This window comes from Lotus japonicus, chromosome 2, assembly GCF_012489685.1.
Source record: "Lotus japonicus ecotype B-129 chromosome 2, LjGifu_v1.2".
Taxonomy (NCBI): Eukaryota; Viridiplantae; Streptophyta; class Magnoliopsida; order Fabales; family Fabaceae; genus Lotus; species Lotus japonicus.
This window is the reverse complement of record NC_080042.1, coordinates 23,271,143-23,282,709: the sequence shown is the minus strand read 5'-3', so window position 1 is coordinate 23,282,709 and position 11,567 is coordinate 23,271,143. Positions and strand designations below refer to the sequence as shown.

Below are 11,567 nucleotides of genomic sequence, written 5' to 3'. Positions count from 1 at the left end.
TTGTAAAAAGACAATGGACTAAGTAGACAAGTTTTAGCCTTGAAATTCCTGGCAGAAACACAGGGAAAATGCATTTACTCCTAAGAATACATTAGGACTCTGTTTTCAAAATGTTAATTAGTTACACTTGAGGGAAATTTTAATTGGAAAAACACACTTTAGGATTCAAAGGTCCAATAACCTTTCTATTATAACTATCAATAATTTCATTTGTCCAAAAAAAAAAAAGAAGTGTGTAATAAAAATTTGGATGTGGGACATTGTGAATGCTGCTGCTAGTGGTTCCACTAGCTCCCCAAAATACGTGACTAACCCAAGGTGCATCTATACCAGAAAATGAAACAAAACAATACAGTTTCCCTAAATCAGTCCCACGCAACCAGGGGACTAAAAAAAAACGCCAGTAAAGTTTATTTGAATGGCATAACCCTTAGGAGTTAGGAAGTAGAAAATGTCTTCATGTACATACATATCAAACCAAAAATCATTTTTCTACAGATGAGTTGTCTACATATTAAGTTTATACAGCAGCATAAGTAATTCTATTTTCCAATTTTACTCACTAATACATGGATAACCCAACAATCCTATTTTTTTCTATTATGATATAATTTCTAATCACAGTGTTCAGTTCTTCCTCCTTCTACCTCAAGTCTCATGGTCATGGGACTGAGCTTCACTTCTTCCTCTGGTCATGGCCTTCTCTTCCTCTGATGACCAGCAAGCCCTGAGCACGGTGGCAGAGAACAAGGAATATGGAGATCAGGAGATTATACAGAAAAGAATTAGGGTTTTGAAAAGGGAAATTTGAAATTGATTAGGAGAATCGCCTCTTACTGATGATTGGGCCTTGGATTCAGGAAGGGGAGGTTGAAAGCTTCAAGAAATTGGCCTCCTTTCTCAGAACAAAGCTCGCCGGCGGCGGCCGATCATCGAATCGATGGAGGGGAGTTCAGTGGTGGTGTAGGTTTCTCCAAAAACCTAGTGGTTCGCCGGAGATCGGAGGAAAAGGGCGGCGGCTAGGGTTTTGGTGGTGAGGAAAAACAGAACAGGGACAGTGGTGGTTGCTGCGTGAAGGAGTCATGGAGGTGGTGGTGCTCGCGGTTTTGGCACGTGGTGGTGGTGTTGAGTTGCAGGAAAAATAAATTGAAGAAGAAGAAGGTGTTGGTGGTGTTGCAGAGAAAGGAAAGAAGAAGAAGAAAAGGTTTTTATGGGAGAGAGAGGGAAAGAAACGTGAATGAGAAGGGTGGAAGAGAGAGAGAGAGAGCGGTTGAGGGAGTGAATGAAGGGAAGAGAGGAGAAGTCAAATCTGATTGAGGTGGAGACCACGAAGAGAGAGAAAGTGTTAGTGGAAAATCCCATTGATTTGGGCTGATTTGATTTTCGTAAAAAATATAATAGATCAACTTCCCATCTTTTTAATTATAGTAATTTAATATAAAATAAACGTATATTTGAATTTTTTTTAGTTGGATTGATACAATTTATATACATTGATCATGATATTGCATACATGTAGTTTAATTATAGTAAATTGAGACAAAATATATTTAGATTGATCATAATATTGCATGGAGTTTAATAATAGTAATTTGTAACAAAATTTATTTAGATTGATTATGATATATATTTTTTTTATTAGAACTCTATAAATTGTGTGAAGCAAACAAAGTTCAATACACTGAGGAAAGAAAAACCAGAGTAATACTAAAAGAAGGAGAGGGTAAAATTATTTTTGTTTTGTTTCATAGCTTTCTGGTTGTTTTATTATTCTTTGCTATCATTGACTGCTCTCAATGTATTAATATGGCTTGTGCTGTCAATTTCCTCATAGATGCATGACTTTGAGTCTGCTTTATTATTGTTAATTTGTTATGGTGCGGTTCAGGTTTCTTTGTTAGGATGTTTCCTTTGTTTGGATCTTTAATTACTAATACTTTTTTGTTTTGAGCAAGTTATGTTCTTTTTATATTTCACCTTTGTATCACTACTTTGTTTGTTGATCTTTTGTGGTCTTTACCTTAATCTTCTATTGTTGCATTATATATATATATATATATATGTAAAGATGTTTCAATAGTCAATATACAACATGTTTGAATGCTATTTTTCATCAAGCCCCGTCTACTTAATTTTGTAGTACTATTTGTGTTAAGTTTTATATGCTATATTATTTGATGTTCTTCGTACTTATGGATGATTAAATTTGGCTACCGCATGCAGAATTCAATCTTAAAAGACCCGATGGAAGCAAAATCAAAGATTAAAAAGTTGTTCGGGTTTGGAAAGAAAGGTGCTAGTTCTTCTAGGGATGATACACAAGTTTCATCAGAGGACGGCGACTATGAAATCAGGGAAACCAGGGACCAACGAGTAATATGCGATTATCCAACACCTCCTATTCAAAGTTCTACACATATTCATAGAGAAGAAACGGGGATAGTATATGCATATTCTCATCCTCAAGAAGAAGACCCTCAAGGAATGGACTCTTCGTACAATCCCTATCTTGATCCATACTATGCTCAAGAAAGAGCTTCTTCATACTATCCTCAACCAAACTATCCTCAAGGTTCTTCCTACTATTGTCACACCCCGATTTCGGTGGCGTCACTTTAGTAACCAAAAATAAACTTAATGCGGAAAAACGTGAATATTTTTTTTTTTTGATAACTAAGACAAGACTGGATTGAATAAAACCCAAAAGCGACAAGCAACAGAACTAATGTACAAAATATAATACAGCCCCCGCTGTAAGTAACACCCTCGTCACGAGTAACCTCCAGTGACGGAAAGAAAACTGTAACGCCCGAAGACAATGTGTACAGACTGAAAGTAAAGGTGAAGTGTCCGCAACACCATCCCTCAAAACTGAAAATCAGCTGGCCCATTGGCCTGAAGCAAGACCTCCTAAGTCCAACCAACTCTCTGTGATTCCTGTAAAGAAAACCACACAAAAAGCTATAGGTGGGAAACTACCCTGTCCTAAAAGAAACAAATGATGTTCAGAGCTAAGACTCTACTCCTACCCTAATCCCATCTCGAGGAGCTCACACTAACACTCAATCCTACATGCTAGCATGATCGTCGTCCGAATTCGAAATCCAGAACGACCTAGTCTACATACACCATCCGTCCTCCTCTCGCAACCGCGATACGCTCCAGTTCCTGCATCTCAACCCTAGTTCCTCCCGAAGGATGAACCATCATGAATCAGCCCGCCAAAGACATCTGACAAAGGGCGTTTGTTCGCCAAAGCACACACAGAAGACGCGAGGGTCAACTCCAAAGAATTATATAAATAATATCACCAATAGATATAGATAAGAGATTAGCCACTTAGGCTTATAGCTAGGGATAACATCCTAGGGTTGTATTTTTCACAATGAATATAAAAGACGAAACAATTAGCATGCATCAGATAAGATTAACAATTATCAATCACACTCAGCGATTCAATAAGTTATATCTAGAAAACTCGATAAGCAATATATCAACGAATATAGTTAAAGTGCATGAGATGTCAATGCAACGTCGAATTCTACGGTTCCGGAAGAAGTAGGCTGGGCACGATCGAGTCAATCCTAACACTGGCATTGTGTCGACCATAACCCTCGGGTGTCACTTACAACCTTGACATAGCCGGATCAGTCCTAACCCTGCGGGTCGACTTTTCCCTCCGCTATGCCCGACAATCAACAGGTCGATCCTAACCTCACGGTCGATCATATCCCCCGTCGATGTCCGAATTACCCGAAGGTATAAACTGTACCCGAAGGTATAAACTGTACCCGAAGGCATAAACTGTACCCGAAGGCATAAACTGTACCCGAAGGCATAAACTGTACCCGAAGGTATAACTGTACCCGAAGGCATAAACTGTACCCGAAGGCATAAACTGTACCCGAAGGCATAAACTGTACCCGAAGGCATAACTGTACCCGAAGGCATAAACTGTACCCGAAGGCATAAACTGTACCCGAAGGCATAACTGTACCCGAAGGCATAAACTGTACCCGAAGGCATAAACTGTACCCGAATGTATAAACTGTACCCGAAGGCATAAACTTAACTCATGATGATTCCTCGAATCATCCGACTCATCTCCATCCGATGGTCAAAACTGCTCAGCGAGCAAAGAGTATCGACATACTCGAAAACTATCAGTCTCCCGGCTTATCCCTCGGATAGCCCAACGACATAACTGCTCCCACAGCACAAGAGTATCAACATACTCAAAACTTCTCAACTTTCTCAACACTTGGATCCGACGACACTTCTCGTTTTCCAAAACTAAGATTTGATCCTAAGCTTGCATCCGAGATTGTTATCATTATTTAAAGGTTTAGAGGTTGTTTAATATCTTATGAATTTTCCTTGTAAAAATAGTTTCCTTTTAGTCTTATCGTATTTCCTACGAGTTTCAAAGATCCCATAATCCCAAGTAAATCCCAGAGAAGGTCTCGATCCACTAAAACAATAACAAGGCCCGAACTCCGTTCGTCCCGTCAAACTTTCTCAAACTCTCAAAATAAAATCGGCATGACCTGCCCCTTATTCTCACTCCTCAGTATCACAAGTATTAGTGTAATAGCATAGTTAAATTAGCACAATCCAATAATCATAGCTCATATATCAACACAACCTAAGTTAACCACATAACACTTAGCATATAGGGCAGATATCACACATCCTAGATTAACCATTTAGCACATAGCATGTGATTCAAACTCAAAAGCAATTCAAGCGATAAATGATTATCAATTGTCAGCCGTAGCCTCAGAAAACATTTCTCAGTCAAACACAAATAAGTGCATAAACAATAAATCAAGTCGAATTCGTCGACACCTAAAGCATTAGCTAGTATTCAGTGAGAAGCCCTCACCTTAGCCAATTTCCAGGATTATCTTCGAAGGTTCCTTCACAATCCGCTCCTAGTTCTTCAGGAAATTCCTCAAAAGAACCTTTAGAGTAAAAACCACAGAATTCCCTCAGAATCTATCAGAAACTAAGCTATCAATACTTACTAAGGTTACACGAAGTAGTATATACTCCGAGGTACGATAATCTTAGCGCGAAAGGACAAGTTTTTTGAAAAAGAAATTTTCCTCATCTCCCCTTAGGGTGCTCGGCCACTTTAGGTAATTAGGTGGGTCGATTTTTCTTCGATCAAACTTGGTTCCTAGGTTATTATTAGTCGTAACTAAGGGTATTCTAGACTCGGAAAAATTATCGGATCGAAAACTGTCGCAGGGGTATTTTGGTCAATATTTTAGCTCAGAAATTCAAAACTGAAATTTCAAAAAGCAAATTGGATAGGGACGTCACCAACGACGTTTATGACAACTAATCCTACTAGCACTAAGCTAAGGCGATAGTTTTCAGTCCAAAGGTTGAGACTTTGCTTAAAAATGGGTATTTTAAGCAGAAATTGATTCCGGCGGAGTTCCGGCGACATAACGGAAAAACTAATCCGACAGAAGTGCTCTTGGGCACGTAAGGAAGATGTTTAGAATAAAAATGAAGTATTCAGGATAGTTTTGCAAAAACCTCAAAACTAAGAGTACATAAGGGCATAGAGAAAAGCTATGGAAAAGACGATCAGAGGTAAGGATTAGCGACTATACCTCGACACCTTGAAGTAGCAACTGTCGGATCAACGATCAAGCAAGAAATCAAGAAAATCTTCTTCTCCTCCTCTCCTCTTGGCCGCGGCTTGTGTGTGTGTGTTTGTGAAGTTTTGTCTCAAGCTTCAACATATATATATAGGGAATGAAATGGAAGATATTTAGCAAGGATCGGATAAGTATGAATAGATATTTATCAAGATTGGATAGGTATGAATAGATATTTATCAAGATTGGATAAGTATGAACAGATATTTTGAGAAGATATTTTGTAAACCGGTACAGATTTGTTTAGATATCGGAGGATTTTGCTCATAGAGTTAAGATAAAAATATGAGAGCGATTTCCGATTCTTCCTACTGATTCCAACGTATTTTAGACACGATATTCTCCCCGCTGAATCTTCCAATTCTTCAAAGAAATATCGGTATGATTTTTGGTTTTCGAGGCTTGTTTTTAATGCTATATATAGAGGTTGGCAAAACGCGGGAAAACGAAAGTTTCGCGATTCCGATTTTTCTGGCTTCATTCTCCATGAATTCTAAGATAGGTTTTGGCGACATAATACCAAAACTCAACAGAGGTCTCCTTGTATTTTAAGTGACTAATGCAAAGTCGGTGTAAAAACTATTTTACCCGATAAGTTACTTTTTGCATCGTATGTCGGAATAGAAAACTTCCTTCTGAAGAAAGATTGAAAACATCAAGAGAAATGGGTGTACGCGTGTGGAATCTTCATTTGAAGCTCCGAATAGAAAAAATCTTCATCGTCGGTTGATTCTAGGGTTTTGAAATACCAAGGTTTCAGTTTCGGCAAACTTCCGATGATTGGAATCGGACGTTCGTAGATCCTAGAGTTTCGCCTCGAAACGATTGTGATATATGGAAAAAGAGAAGTTCTAACATTTCTCTGAAGATTTTTGGACTAAATTCCTACAGTGTTCCAAGGGTGGAACACAGTTTGATTTCCTAAGGTTCTTGTCCTAGGTTTTAAAACGAATATTAGTCGTGCTATAACTTAAATCGACTTCGATACAATCCTTTGACTTTTCCTGAACTTTCTCCTTCATAAATTTATTCCATTCGATAAACTCTTGTTCAGGTTTTCCCTTCACGATACGTCAAACCTAATCGTAAATGGAAATCTCTTCCACTTATTCTAAGCTTAAAACTTGGGTCTTACAACTATCCTCAAGGTGGAAGCTCTTCGTACTATCCTCAAGAAGGAAGCTCTTCGTACTATGGAAGCTCTTCGTACTATCCTCAAGAGAAGGAAGCTCTTCGTACTATGGAAGCTCTTCAAACTATCCTCAAGATGGAAGCTCTTCGTACTATCCTCAAGAAGGCTCTTCGTACTATGGAAGTTCTTCAAACTATCCTCAAGATGGAAGCTCTTCGTACTATCCTCAAGAAGGCTCTTCGTACTATGGAAGTTCTTCCAACTATCCTCAAGATGGAAGCTCTTCAAACTATCCTCAAGATGGAAGCTCTTCATACTATGGAAGCTCTTCAAACTATCCTCAAGATGGGAGCTCTTCATACTATCCTTACCAAGGAACTTCTTCAAACTATCCTTACCAAGGAACTTCTTCAAACTATCCTCAAGAAGGAAGCTCTTCATACTATGGAACCTCTTCACACGATGAAAACACAAATGGTTGTTCCATTATGTGATTTGCCTATGTTAGGTTTATGAATGTGCACTACTTTTGACAATTTTATCTTAGTTTCCTATTATTATTATTATTTTCAAGGCTTAGTTAGGTATGAGTTCTCTATAAAGTAGGGTTTTTGTTTTTGTTTTGGTACCTACTACATTTCTATTTTATGAGTCCTTAGTTGCAAAGAAAATAGTGGTTTTCCAGTCTTAGGTTGTTAAGAGGGTGTTTTTCCTTGTGGTTTTCCCCAACATGAGAGGGTTGTTCTCATGGTTTATTATCTATCATTAATAATATTTTTCTCTTTTAGGAAAAAAATAGTGGTTTTTGTTCCCTTCCAAAATTAATTCAATCCCTCACCCCTCCCATTTAACTCCAATTTTAAATGTGGTAAACATAATACCAATTGGAAAAAAATAAATTGTTAGTGATAATGAACAATTTGGTAGAGTAAGAATGTAACAGTAACAATAAAAATAAAAGACACGCATCATGGTTGAATTATCTTTTAAGAATTATTTAAATATGGTTTGCACATAAAATAAAATATTAATGAAACTTAGGACACAAATCCAATTAAATAGTTATTTTTATAAGAGGTTTCCTATTGCCATTGTCCATTTGATTTCCAATCACAATTTTTATGTGTTTCACCATTTAACCCAATCTTTAAGTGTTTCACCGTAACTGGTTCATTTGATCTTCTTCCACAAGCCGTAAAAAGAAGCAGTAAATGAGGTGAGAGAAATCAGGAAGTTTTAAATTAAAATAAAATAAAATTACATAAATCCCCATGATTTAAATTTTAAACTACCTTTGAAGAAGAGAGTAGCATATTTTTGTCATAGTAAAAAAGTGTTGAATGCTAATTCACTCATTCATAAACTCTAATTGGAGTAAGTTAGCAAAGCCCTAGAAACAAGAAATTAAATGGTCACTCATTAGGTGTTGGGCAACTCGCCAGAGTCTAATTGCATTAAGCACAGCTATAATTTGGCTTTTCATAACATTTACACTTACCATCTCAGCCTTGATTTTGTTGATTTCTCTGAAGAAGATCTAGGCAAAACTTTTCACTTATGAGACGCAAGCTGTTGACTTGGTTGCAACTAACAATTATGGGAGCTAACATATTGATTACAATTTACAATTTAACCTCTACTTAGTACCTGAGTTTTTAAAGTTTGTTTGCATATTCCTCTTATATATGCATTAACAGTTTAAATAAGTTTTACACAATCATTCAATCACATTCCGTCATTTTTGCTAGTTCATAATTAATTTTAAATTTAATAATATTTAAAAAAAAATGAAAGAGTGTAATTTCTTTTTTGAAAGAGTGTGATTAAATAACTATATAATTTTTTTTTACAATGTCAGTATATAGAAATTAATCTCAAAAATTAAAATAGTTGTAATTTAATTTAATTATGACATGGTGTCAAAAGTTATTTAGACACCGAATCATGTTCATGTTCGTCTATTATATTTTGAGTTTTGACTAAAAGGTTATGGTTTGTTTTCTTAAAATACTTAATCATTACACATTTTTAATTATGCTTCTCACTCTGACATAAAAATTGAGAAAAAATAAAAAAATTTGTTTCTAATCTTTAGATTAAAATTGATGGTATCTTGGGTGGAAGAGCTTTATAGGTCTTTTATAGATGAAAGAGCAAAATTACTTGCTACATTAGGTCAAGGTGACCTATTGAGAAAAAAAAGTTAAACACCAAGAGGCACAATGACCAGAAAATCCCTCACCCCAGACATAAAGAAGCATCATTTCACTCCACTCTCCCCGTTCCTCTCCTTTTGGCGCCTCCGCCACACACCACCTCCTCCCGGCACCTCCTCTGTGCTGAAGTGATGAGGAATATATTCAAAGGTTAGAAGAATTATTTTAATTTTAAAATCTTTTTATATACTGCATGATATTACATGTTTTTTTTATAATGTCACTTTTTTATTGAATATAATTTTTCATATTAATTACTATTTATTTATTTATTTTTATTTTTTACGTTTATATTCGGTAGAAGTTCAAATGGTTTAACTTTTGTTACAATTACTTTCATATAATACAAAGTAGAAAAGGTAAATTTTACAATTATAATATTAAATTTAAAATAAAAAATTTATATATGATTAAAAAAATCTAATCGTAAAATATTAAAAAATTGTACAGATCATAACTATAAAATAAAAAATATTGTTAAATATAAAAAAATCTTCTTAAAATTTACGGTTATTTAAACTATAAACACAAAAAAAAAATAGCAACAAATGATTAAAAATCGATTCTATGTTTTATTTCTTACATTTTTTTGTTACTTATTTCTTACATTTAAAAATAAATTCTACATTCAAGATTTTTATTTTTACCTAAAATTAATATAGAGAAAGAAAGATATTAACTCAAAATTGATTTTGAAGAAAAATATTTCACAGTCTTTTGTCAAAATCAAAATATAATAGATGAACATGATTTTGTATCAAAATAAACTTATCATCACATGAGTTTTGAATTTTTTTATTAGGGTGCTATATAATGTGTACATATAATTTAATTATAGTAATTTAAGACAAAATTTATTTGGATTGCTCATGATATCAATTTTTTTTATTAGAGTCCTATAAATTGTGTCAAAGAATTGCAATACATAGTGTGAAGAAGAATAAAACGGGTCATACCAAAAGAAAGAGAAGGATTTTAGGTGTTTATCTTTTATTGAGTAAATTTTTAGTAGCTTATTGTTTGTTTTTGCACATTTGTACTTTCGGAGAGCTTGCTGGTTCCTTTATATGTTTTTGTTTACTGGTGGTATTACGTTTTTTTGTTATAAACGTGGTGTATGCAACTCTTTGGGGGTGTTTAAATGGTTGGGATAATTATGTGTGGTCATATTTGATGTGGTTGGGTTGTTTGCGTCTGGTTTATTCACACGGGAGAGTTAGTTGCCATGCTTATTTGTATCAAATAAATTGAACCTTTTGCTTTAAAAAAATAAGTAAAGATATTTCAATAGTCAATATATATACAACATGCATGTTTGAATATTATTTTTCATCAAGCTTGTCTATTTATAATTTAGCAGTACTATTTGTGTTAAGTTGTACTTGTTATATTACTTGATGTTCTTCTTACTTATGGATAATTAAATTTGTTTAATTCTTGTAGAATTCAATCATATAAGATGGTACCAAAATCAAAGATTAAAAAATTGTTCAAATTTGAAAAGAAAGGTGGTGCTAGTTCTTCTACTCAAGTTTCGTATAGGGATGCTTCTACTCAAGTTTTAGAGGACTAGGATGAGGACTTTGGAACTAGGAATGCTTATAATCAAGTTTCATATAGGGATGCTTCTACTCAAGTTTCACCACATGACTTTGGAACTAGGGATGCTTTTACTCAAGTTACTACACGCCGTCGCCATCGTCATAGAGAACATAGAGAAAGATATGCTCCTTCCCATGCTCAAGAAGAAGAAGGAATAGGGTCATCATCAAGAAGGAACATCTTCACACCCTCAAGGAATGGGCTCTTCGTATGACCCCCCAACAAGTTATCCTCAACATGGAACTTCTTCATACTATCCTCAAGAAGATCCTCAAGACGGAAGTTTTTCATACTATCCCCACGACGGAACTTCTTCATACAACCCTCAACCATACTATCCTCATGAAGGAACTTCTTCATACAATCATCAACCATACTATCCTCAAGAAGGAAGCTCTTCATACTATCCTCAAGAAGAAACTTCTTCATACTATCATCAACCATATCCATACTATCATCAAGAAGAAAGTTCTTCATACTATCCTCAACCATATCCGTTTATCATCAAGAAGGATCCTCTTCATACTATCCTCAAGAAGGAACCTCTTCACAATATCATCATTCATACTCTCCTCAACCAGGATATCAAGGATATGATCTACAAGGGGGGGGGGGGAAATACTTTCAATGAAGAAAACGCAAATGGATGTTCCATTATGTGATTTGCTTTTTTTTTTGAAGATTGCTTATTTTAGGTTTAGGAATAATTGCACTACTTTTAATAATTTTATCTTAGTTTCCTATCTTTATATTTTCAATGCTTAAATAAATATGAAATCCCTATAAAATATTTATAGGACTTTTGTTTTGGTCGCTACATTTATATTTTTTTAGTGATTTATTGCAAAGAAATATAGTGATTTTTGTTCCTTTTTTTATAAGTCAAAATTAATTAAATCCCTCCCCTCTCCTATTTTAAACATCGTAAACTTAATACCAATT

General features: G+C 35.0%; 1 long non-coding RNA gene across 1 annotated transcript; it reads right to left on the bottom strand.

Annotated features, from left to right (window-relative positions):
• Positions 1–445: 445 nt before the first annotated feature.
• LOC130735312 (uncharacterized) lies at positions 446–1,370 on the bottom strand. The gene is made up of 2 exons (XR_009018381.1): positions 838–1,370; positions 446–727 (listed from the first exon to the last, which is right to left on the bottom strand). It is a non-coding gene; the product is annotated as an uncharacterized LOC130735312 (long non-coding RNA).
• Positions 1,371–11,567: the final 10,197 nt, after the last annotated feature.